The sequence below is a fragment of the Globicephala melas genome, chromosome 13 (assembly GCF_963455315.2).
Source record: "Globicephala melas chromosome 13, mGloMel1.2, whole genome shotgun sequence".
In the NCBI taxonomy this organism is placed as follows: Eukaryota; Metazoa; Chordata; class Mammalia; order Artiodactyla; family Delphinidae; genus Globicephala; species Globicephala melas.
The window spans coordinates 29,724,867-29,736,116 of record NC_083326.1 but is presented as its reverse complement, the minus strand read 5'-3'; positions in this window follow the sequence as shown (position 1 = coordinate 29,736,116).

Sequence of the window (11,250 nt, the reverse complement as noted above, 5' to 3'; positions counted from 1 at the left end):
GGCCCCGCCCACATCTCAGAGCCAATGGGAAACCAGATGTGAGGAGAAGCCTGCCCTGCCATTGGAGGATAGAACTTGGACTATCAGAACTTTGACAAGTATGCCCTTGATTGACACATCTTGGTGAACTGACTGGATAGGGTCTCCTGACTTTGTAATTATTTTCTGAGAAAATTAATGTCACACCTTTTCTTGAGAATTCTGATTTTTAAGTTAGAGCTACTACATGTTGTGTAGGAGAAAAGTTAATTGCATACATGTGTTAAATCTCTTAAACGGCCTAGAAGTTCACTGATGCCCAACTCTTTAAAAAATTGTGAGGCAATAATTATTTTTCAAAATGAATGAAATCATGGAGTAGGAGGCTTTCAAAATGCCTTTGGGTCTTCCTTCGTGGAGTCAAGCGCCCAAGGGGGAAGAAAAGGGCCACATCGCCCTCAGAGAACTTGCAGTTTAACGAGAGGCCTGGTGTGTCTGCACACAGCTACTTTAATTTATCGCTCCTCAATAACTATTCCAGACCTTTCTCACTTCATTGAAGCTGCCGGAATAATCCTCAGCTTCCTTTTCAGCAGAAGACCAAGTCTCCTCCTTCTTCCAGAACACCAAGACCATCAGACCTGGTCTCCCTGGAACCCGCTCCTGGCCCCACGCACACGCCTGTTTCCTGAGCAACCGTCCTGATCAGAGGCTGCGTCTGCTCACACCCATGGCCAGCACCTTCACCCCTGGCCTGTTTGCCCTGCCCAGCACCTCATTGTCCAGCCCTCCCTCTCCCATAATTCCAGCTTCTCTCTTTCTACTGGTAACTTCTGTTCAGTTTAGCCCAGTGACTAAAAACATGACAGGCACTAAATAAATGTCTGAGTTAATTTAAAAATTGTGTTGAGGGCTTCCCTGGTGGCGCAGTGGTTAAGAATCCGCCTGCCAATGCAGGGGACACGGGTTTGAGCCCTGGTCCGTGAAGATCCCACATGCCGCGGGATCCCACATCCCACATGCAACTGAGCCCGTGCGCCACAACTACCCAGCCTGTGCTCTAGAGCCCGCGAGCCACAACTGCTGAAGCCCACGCACCTAGAGCCCGTGCTCCGCAACAAGAGAAGCCACAGCAATGAGAAGCCCACTCACTGCAAAGAAGAGTAGCCCCCGCTCGCCACAACTAGAGAAAAGCCCGTGTGCAGCAACGAAGACCCAACGCAGCCAAAAATAAATACATACATACATAAAATTTATTTTTAAAAATTGTGTTGAATGCTGGGCTGATGTTACTTAGCCACAATTTGCTTTTTTCCTACAGGAATACAGGCCATAATTGAAGGAGAATTTGCTCTTTATAGTTATTTATGAATCATGATTTAATTTGATAATAAATCACAGCAGTAAATGGGTATGACGTCCCTAGATATCCTTCTTCAAGTAATTATGGGTGTGATGAAAAGTTAAAGCCTTCCAGTCACCCTTGATCTAGACCACGGCGCTCCAGTATGGAGGAATTGTGTCACATTTCTCCCGATGCCTCAGCTGCTTCCACTCCTCACCCTGTGCTCTCTTGTCCCCACCCTCTGCACTCTGTAGATATCCCTTGGCTACCAGTGACCTCCCGACTGTTACACCCATGAACAGATTTTAGCCTCATCTTTTATTTGTAACCTCCTCCCTGTCCTGAAACACTTCCTTCCCAAACATGACCTTTAATCTTCTCCACCCTCTTTGATCGGTCCTTACACCTTTACCAGCTTCCCTTTCTCAGCCCATCCTTGAATGTTTGTCCCAGAATTCTTCCCACTTTTGTTCATATTCATCACCACGTCCTATGTGCCAGGCACTGTTCCAGGTATTGGAAACCCCATCCCTTTCAGTTATCACTCTCCATACTCTCCCTTGTTAGTCTCAACTGCAGATTCAAACTTCATTATTTCGATTCCAGTAATGAAGTGTATCCACCTCTTCCCTAAGTTTCAGCTTTGTTTTCTGGCTGCCAACTTGGCAGCTCCACTTGGGTGCCCCAGGTGTTCAAGGCTGAGCCCATCATCCCTCAACAGCCCCTCTAACTGTAAGCAGCGTGCTTACCACCCTTCATCTTTCCCATCTCCAGTTTTCTAATTTTACATCCTAATGCTCCTCAAATCTGTTCCCCCACCTACAGCCCTCTTGCCATGTGTGCATCTCCTGACAGGAACACCTGCACAGTCAGGCACCGACCTGACCTCCAGCTTTGGTGTCTCAGGGATGCTCTGCAGTCAGCTAGGTAGAGACGCAGCAAAAAGCGAATCTGACCCTGCCGTTTCCATTCTTACCTTCAGCCATTCCACCTCCCCCCACCACCAAGGAGCAAGCCCAGCTGGCCAGCTTGGAACACAAGCTCCCCAGAGCTGACCAGTCCAGCCCATCTCCCGCTGCTGCAAACACTATACAGGGTTTGTTCATGGAATTCCTTCCTTCCCTACTACCTGACCTGATCTCTATCCCATTGCCATTCGAGGCTGAGTTCTGGTGGCTTCTCTTCCAGGAAGATCTCCCTGACCAACACCACCGCACAAATACACATGGCGAAATGTGGTGGGTTCTTCTTGACACGCCCAGAGAAGTCTGTGTGTATCTATCACTTCACTCACCATGCTGTTTGATCATCACCTGCTGACGTGTCTGTCTCTCCCAGCGAGTGCTGTACCAAGAGGAGCCATGTCTTCTGATCATCACTGTATCCCTGATGCCTAGGTTACTTTAATAAAATTTATATTCATAAATATTTTAATAAATATCACAAGGTTTTAATAAATGTTGAATTTTCTCCCAACATCTTATGCAAAACTTTGAACATACTGAAAAGTTGAAATAAATGCACAGTGAACACCATCACCTAGATCCTTTTTTTAACAATTATTTTTAAGAGTATCCAGTATTCTTTTCTGTTTTTAATTAATTTATTTATTTTTTGCCTGTATTGGGTCTTCGTTGCTGCACGTGGGCTTTCTCTAATTGCGGCGAGCGGGGGCTACTCTTTGTTGCAGCGCGCGGGCTTCTCATCGCGGTGGCTTCTCTTGTTGCGGAGCACGGGCTCTAGGTGCGCAGGCTTCAGTAGTTGTGGCACACAGGCTCATTAGTTGTCGCTCAATGGGCTTCAGAGCTTGGGCTCAGAGCTTGAGCTGTGTCACACGGGCTTAGTTGCTCTGCGGCATGTGGGATCTTCCCGGACCAGGGCTCGAACCCGTGTCCCCTGCATTGGCAGGCGGATTCTTATCCACTGCGCCATCAGGGAAGCCCATCACCACCTGGATCTTATAATGAACAATTTTACTCTATTTGCTTTATCACCCAGCTATCTAACTATTCATCTCTTTCAATTCTTTTTTTTATTGAGGTATAGTTGATTTACAATGCTGTGCCAATCTCTGCTGTACAGCAAAGTGACTCAGTTCTACACATACAGACGTTCTTTTTTTATATACTTTTCCATGATGGTTTATCACAGGGTATTGAATATAGTTTCCTGTGCTCTACAGGAGGACCTTGTTGTTTATCCAACCTGTATACAACAGTTTGCATCTGCTAATCCCAAACTCCCAGTCCTTCCCTCCCTCACCTCCCTCCCCCTTGGCAACCCCGAGTCTGTTCTCTACGTCTGTGAGTCTGTTTCTGTTTCGTAGATAGGTTCATTTGTGGTATATTTCAGATTCCACATATAAGTGATATCGTATGGTATTTGTCTTTCTCTTTCTGACTTACTTCACTTAGTGTGATAATCTCTAGGTCCATCCATGTTGCTGCAAATGGCATTATTTCACCCTTTTTAATAGCTAAGTAATACTCCACTGTATATATATACCACATCTTCTTTATCCATTCATCTGTTGATGGACATTTAGGTTGTTTCCATGTTTTGGCTAATGTGAATCAACTATTCATCTCTTGTTCCATCTTTTTTTTGTTGTTTTTTGGATGCATTCAAAGGAAATTGCAGACATTGGTCTACTATGTCGCTAATGTCGCTAAACACTTGAGTATGCATGGATATGTGACAAATGACATTTAAAACTACAATCAAGGGCTTTGATGTTGAAAGGACTGTCCCTCCCCATGACAGAGGAATGAGCAATATGACCCAGAGGGACTCAGTCATCAAATCATTCAAAATCAGAAGGTAGACCTGAGGACTTATATGCTGGGCACGTCGTAGCACAAACAAGTTTGTTCTGCTTCTTCTCAACCTACTTGGTGTCAGTACGAGTACAGATGCTTTGATTTTAGCTTCAGTTGAGTCTACAGATGTGCTGGGCTTTTCCTACTCTCTCATCTGGTTCCTTCTATAAAATCAGCATCAGCTTTTGCAAAACTCACTGTCCACCGTAAAAAGAGCAAAATCTGGGTGACCACAGAACGGAGAGAAGTCTTAAACTGGCCCCAGAGCCTGACACGTTGGCCCACAGAGGGAGCCCTTGGGCGTGTGCTGCCCTGAGGGCCCCACCCAGCTTCCAGACAAAGAAAGAAAGAGAAAGGAGTGTCCCTTCCTCTGGGCGGAGCTGGGCTAGCACCCTCTGCAACTGCATCTGGCAACACACAGAGACAACTGTCCACGTGCTCACCTACAATAAAATTAATTGCTACGCTTAATCCAAAACCGCTGAAATGTCTATAGAAGGGGAGATGATATTCCTTGTGAACCCGACATGGGATCTTCCCTTTCTCACCTTGGTTTTACGTTTATTTGTGTGTCTACTAGACGCCAAGGAGACGGCGATGAGCAGAAAACAAAAGAAGCTCAATCCCTGCTTTCACAGAGCTTAGAGAACAGTGAGGGAGATTGTCATTAGTGAAATAAGTACACAGTGAAAGTTTAATTACCAGCTGAGTAGAAGGTAGGCTCTCCAGGTATCTATAGCCCAGAGACCTGATCCGGCTGAGCAATCCTGTTGCAGTGGCAACCTGAGGTCAGAGGGCAAGGAGGCATGAGTTGATCAAGGCAGAGAGAGGTGGTGAGGGGAGATGACTCCAGGCAGTGGGAACAGCCCTGCAAAGCCCGGTGCCTGGGGCAGGTGTGGCACAGGCTGACCAAGGAAACCAGAAGGACTGAATTACAGGTCAGGTCACAGGAAGAAAGTACATTACGAGGGGAAGCTAGGAGCCAGATCAGTAAACCATTTGGGTCTTTTTTAAGACCAGTGAGAAGCCAGTGAAGTGTTTTCAGTGAGTGGGATGACAGCGTGCGATTTGCTTTTGGAGAGTACAGCTGGCTCTAGTGTGGAGGAGAGCAGGTGTGGGAATCAGAGGAGAGTGCCGGAGAGGTGCAGGGGGAAGACGATGGCCATTTGGAACCGGGATTTGGCGGGTAGCCCTGGAGATGGAGAGCAGATAGCTCCAAGAGGTATTTAGGAAGTGAAGGGAACCAGACCTGACAGTGTGGACGGGGCTGTGAGTGAAGTGTCAAGAACGAGGGCAGTGAGGACAGATAGTGGAAACACTGGAAAGAGAATGAAGGGATCACAAGGTTGGTCTTGACATTGTTGAAGAAGGCTGTTGAGACCTCTAGATGCTAAAATCAAATAGTTGGAAATACAGGTCTGGATCTAAGAATGCAGGTCTGCGTTAGAAATATAAAGTCACCATAATACAGATAATAATCGAAGCTGTTACTGAACCAAAGTTGGGTCAGCCGGCCTACGCACAGCAAAGCCAATCCACTGCCACTGGGCTGCGGTGAAGGAAAGGGCAGCGTTTATCGCAGGCACCGTACAAGGAGTCCAGGGTAGCTAGTGCTCAAGAAACCCGAACTCCCTGAAGGGTTTCAGCAAAGCATTTTTAAAGGCCAGGTGAGGGAGGGAGTGGGGGTCGCAGGGTATGTGATCAGCTCGTGCACAATTCTCTGACTGGTTGATGATGGGGTACCAAGGTGGTGTCACAGGGGTTCACCTTAGGCTCAATCCTTAGGCTCCAGGAGGCCTGGGGGCTATATGCTCATGGTCATCAGGTAGTTAATTTCTCCCACTTGGTGGTGGTTTTAGCATCTGTAAAACAACTCAGGAAGCGTGCATCAGATACTATTATTCAGAGAGGAGCTGCAGCAGAGGATATGGGGGAGGGGTCTGTCCCGAGAAGACCCCATAGGGTCCTGCTCAGTTACAAAGCCATGAACATGGGTGAGAGAGAGTAAAGAGTGAACCAGCACAAAGGAATGTACTAGATGGGACTTGTTCTTGAAGTCACTTCTACCCTGAGATTCTATGATTTTAATATAATAATAAAGTTAAAATACAAAACACTTTGTAGACAACTGCCTTCCTAGGTTAGTTATGACAAATAAGATAACGGAAAAGTTGAACTGTACAGTCAGTTGGTGGTACTATGTAATCAGCGAAGCATTAGATCCCATACTGATAGAAAATAATTCTAGAAATAATTTCTTCAGAGGAAACGTTTCAGATATGTTCATTCAGATTATCTAGATAAGGAATTGCAAAACTACTGTGAGGGCTGATGGGATTAGGCTTGGTGTGGTGTATGACCACTATAATTTAGCTTACAGTTGAATGGTGAACACAACCAAATAATCAGCGGGAAAATGGTCTGTTACGGTAACAAGAGGAGGAGCAATTAACACAGGCCGGCATGGAGGCGAGCTGGCCAGACAAAGTGATGTCCGTGCGCACACCTGAGGGGCAGTGAGGATGCATCCAGTTGAAGAGAGAAATAGGGGAGAAATCCAGGTGGAAGAAGCTGCCTGTCCCAAAGCCAGGAAGGAAAAGAAAGCAAGCACGTTCCAGAAAATAAAAGGTCAGTTTGGTTACCAGTGTAAGGGAGAGAGGCTGGAAGCCAACCAAGATAGCTTAGAAGAGCAGCGGCAGGGGAGGCAGTAAAGCTCTAAAGCAGGGCGGGGGCGGGGATCTAAATAGCACAGGCTTCGGAAAGGCCACTCCAGGTTCAGTTGTCAGCATCCTTCTTTTTCAGACTGTTTCACAATCTACATAAGTCCAGTTTGTCACGTGGAAAGAAATGAAGATCCCCCAAATGAGAACAAACAGAGGCTGTTTATCTGGGTCTGGCTGTAGCAGGCGTGTCAGCCGCCATCACCTGTGTTTGGTAGAGACTCAGAGGCAGGCAGATGAGTGAGAAACCTTCGGAGCGAAAAGGGAAGGCTTCAGGCAGGTGCCCTGGGGAGCTGCAGGCGGCTAAGTAGAGTTGGGACCCCTCGTGTTTGTGGAGCAGACCGGGCTAGGGAGCGCATTTGGCTTTTTCTGGCTGGTCCTAAGTTGGAAGTGGAAGCAAAAAATAATAATAATAATAATAATAAGGAAGCTGGCAGTCACTGACGAAGTCCTGATCATTCCGGGCTGATCGCTGCAGAGGCTGTGAGTCAGAGACTGTCAAAAATGGTCTGACCCTTGTCCATTTGTGTATTTAGTCTCTCAGTCCCCTTCCCACTTGGGTCTCTGTCTCACCTGTGGGAAGCTGATCAGTTCAGGGAAGGTGAGGGATCCAGGTCTTCACAGCTTGGGGATTCTCTAGCTGTCTCCATCAACAATCATATCACGGGATTTATTTTTTCTTTTAGTTGTCCCGTCATGGCAATCATCTGAGCTGATGAGGGAGCAGCTGCACAGAAGCCTGTGAGGCTGGATAGAACGTCGTGACCACAACAAAAACAAGAGCCGTCAGTAGTCCCTGTAGGTTGCTTTGAACTAGGAATAGCAGCTGCCCAACCTAGGGCGAGAGAAGAAAGTCCCGTAGACCATGAGGATTAACCCTAAAGAGACAAATGGCTTTTTCTTTAAGGTGACATACCATGTGTTCTGCCTGTTTCATTGATCCAAGCACAGCAAGTACTAGCAGTGGCACATGACTGGCCAACCCGAAATCTAGAGCACTGTGGTCATCTCTCTCTGCCCTGCCAGTCTGCAGTTCCCGGGGGTGGGGAGGCGGGGGTGGGGGGGGGGTGGTCATAGCTTCCCCAGAGTTAATGGTAACTCTCTTAGAGCCTCTCTCTTTGTATGGTCCCACATTTGGGAACACTGTTCTGGTTGTTGGCATCACAATGAGTCTGATTCCTCCAGGAAAATTGTCTGAGTAATCAAGGTGGCCTCATTTCAGAGCTCATGTCTCAGTTAGAATTTCCAGCCTTAGTGACTTCTAGATTTAGGGCCTCTGTGTATAGACAAGTCTGAGAAACTCTTCCTAAAGTTCATGAGGATTTGGTCTGAGGCAGCAGCACCTAAGGTCCTGGTCCCCCAAAACTAGTGCCCAGGAGGGGCCCATGGAGACCCAGTTAAAGAGAAGTTGTCTGGGACGCAAGGCCTTACCTCAGCTGCTTACATGCTTTGGGCTCTTTCAGGTGGCAAGTGTTTGGCCCATTGCTCTATGAAGGTTGTTAAATTCAAATTTATAATTACCTAGAATCTGATCAATAGATTGTTATAGGGCTTCCCTGGTGGCGCAGTGGTTGAGAGTCCGCCTGCCGATGCAGGGGACACGGGTGTGTGCCCCGGTCCGGGAAGATCCCACGTGCCGTGGAGCAGCTGGGCCTGTGAGCCATGGCCGCTGAGCCTGTGCGTCTGGAGCCTGTGCTCCGCAACGGGAGAGGCCACAACAGTGAGAGGCCCGCGTACCACAAAAAAAAAAACTAAAAAAAAAACCCAAAAAGTTAGCTGTTTTCAGAAACCCTGAGGTCCTTGGACCAAGAGCACTCCAATAGCCCTATGGGCATATGGTTGACTCCTCCAGGGATACATCAGTCACCCTATGATCTGATAACAGGGAAGGCCGATGCATTTAGGGGTTTCACCTCCAACACTAGACTCCGCCTTCCTGCACACAGGTCACGGCGAAACATTGCAAAGGACTCTCTACTACACCCAGCCCCGTCATCAGCGGCTGAGGCCGCCTCCCCGCAGCATCATCCTAAGCCGTCCCTTCATGATCTTCAGCTCAGGGGGCCCGTCTGTTGGAAGAGACACCTGAGAAAACTGCTCCTAAATTTCACTGAAAGGCCCCTTACCACCCACTGTTAACAACAAAAGCCGGCAGTTAAACTCCAGAGTCCCATTTCACAGCTCGGTTCATGATTCCCAACTAGAGAAGCAGTCCGGAATTCCATCTAGCTGGAAGACTATTTCAAAAGGGACCTCAAAATCCAGGGATTCCTTAGAAGCAGCCCATTCAGACAAGACATTCAGAGTGAGCTGATGACCTCGACAGTGGAGCAATTCTGCCCAGGTCTCTAGTGAGTGATGGGTTTGCTGGTTCCCAGGACGCCGAGTTAAAATTCCAAGGGCTCGTCCAGACTGCTTCTCCGCAAACAGACAATGGGGAGTTTGTAGCCAGGATGTGCAGGGAAGGAGGCTGGTGAAGAGCTTTCTTCAGGTTCTGAATGCCTGTTGATGTTTGGCTCCAAGAGGAAAAGGACCCTCACTGAGGACTTGCTTCGTAAAGACATGATACAATCTTAGAAAGATTTGGCCCCCATTGTCTGCAACATCCAGTTAAGCCTAGAAGTCCTCCCCAGTGTCCTCTGGTGAGGGGTCTGGGATAAGTGCGGCCCGTCTTTAGTCTGCCAGGAGTGAGCCTTCCTCTTTAGATAGGTCATACCCTAAATAATGGACTGTTTTGGTAAAATTTGGTAACTTATCTTTCAAAACCTTAAGTCCCTTTCCTTCCAAAGCTGAGAGAAAGTGAATGGAGTCCTTCTCACAGGCTTTGTTCTCTGAGAAAAGTAGGAAATCGTGTACATGTTGCGCCAGCACTAAATCATGAGAGAACTTTAGATCCTTCAAGTCTTGATTCAGGATCCGGGGGGCAGCCTGAAAGGGGCAGAGGTTCACCACAGTGGCCAAGTGGCTTCCAGAGGAATTGGACGTAGGATGGTATCTGGGCTCTACTGGGAACTGAGAAATCACAATTTTGCTGATGGCCCTGAGGCCTTGAACAAAGCAGTGGCCTCACTCATTCGGCTCCTTTGCTTGCAGGACGGAGTGTTGCGAAGGCTAGCGCAGGATGTGAGAAGCCTGTGGACGTAAGGCCTTCCACAGAGGTTTGATCTCTTCCTTTGCTTCTTGCTTCAGGGAATATGGGGGAAGCTTAGGAACGGTTTGGTAGGTCTGGTCCAGTTATGTTTATCCTTGTCAGGTACTGCATCGAGACCTCTATCTGGGGTCTGCATAAATATCATGGGGGAGGCAAAGGTATACCCAGGGCAGACACAACTTGATTGTGAATACAGGAGTCTTTGGGGCTCAAGAAATAGTCCCTGTGGTGTGCATTTCACCTTCCAATTCCATTAGCAGAATACGTCGCTCCCTATGGCATTTGCTGGAGTGGTACCACAGAGCAGGAAGGAATGCTTCTCAGCCAATGGCTCAGACATTACAGTTAAGGGCTGAGAGATCTGGAAACTCTGGGGGTCATCAGAGATACCTCCCACCTGTTGTGATGTGTTGACTAAAAGGTAGCAGAGTTTAATGTAGGAAGGGTAGCACCCGTATGGACCGGGAACTGATGAAGTTGACCATAACCTCCGTGATCTTAACTGAGTTAATTCACCTTGTTTCAGGGCACTGCTCCCTCCTTGCAGCACCCTCAGGGATCTGAGTCGAGGCTTGGGCTTGGTCTTGGTCTTTCTTTTGCAAGAAGGGATGATCTTTGTTCGAGTGTCCCTCTGTGTACGGTATCTACACACGTTCCGTCAGGAGATGGTTGGTTGGGGGGTGGGCCAGCTGGCTCTTTGATCTGCAGGGTCCCAGGTTTATTCTGGGTCCTGCCTCATTTTTGTTCTAAAGCCAGGTGCTGTCGTTCAGGTGAAGGGCTATTTCCCGTTCTGATTTCTGTTCTTGAATTAGGCCTCCAATCTCAGGTCTAACTGCATAGACCAGATGAGACAAAAGAGCTGCTGTTTCATCAGCACCTTCTTTAACTCCAGAATGTCCTCAAAATCTCCTATAGTTTCACCTTTCTTTGTTTGCATGATGAATTTCGTCCAGTAAATTTTTACAGCAAATGTTTCCTGTATGGCTTTTAGGAAACTCTGGCCTACTTATCTGGCCTTCTTTGCACCCTCAGGTTTATTCTGCAGATCCCTCTCCAAGTCAGTCCAGTCAGCTTTTGCCATCCAGGATTTAGAACCTGAGGTTCTGTTGATATGGGTCAGGCAACCCTGGCTCATATGAGTCCAAAAGAATTTGTTTATTTTTAAAATATTTACTTATTTATTTATTTAGCTGCGACATGCGGGATCCAGTGCCCTGACCGGGGATGAACCCGGGC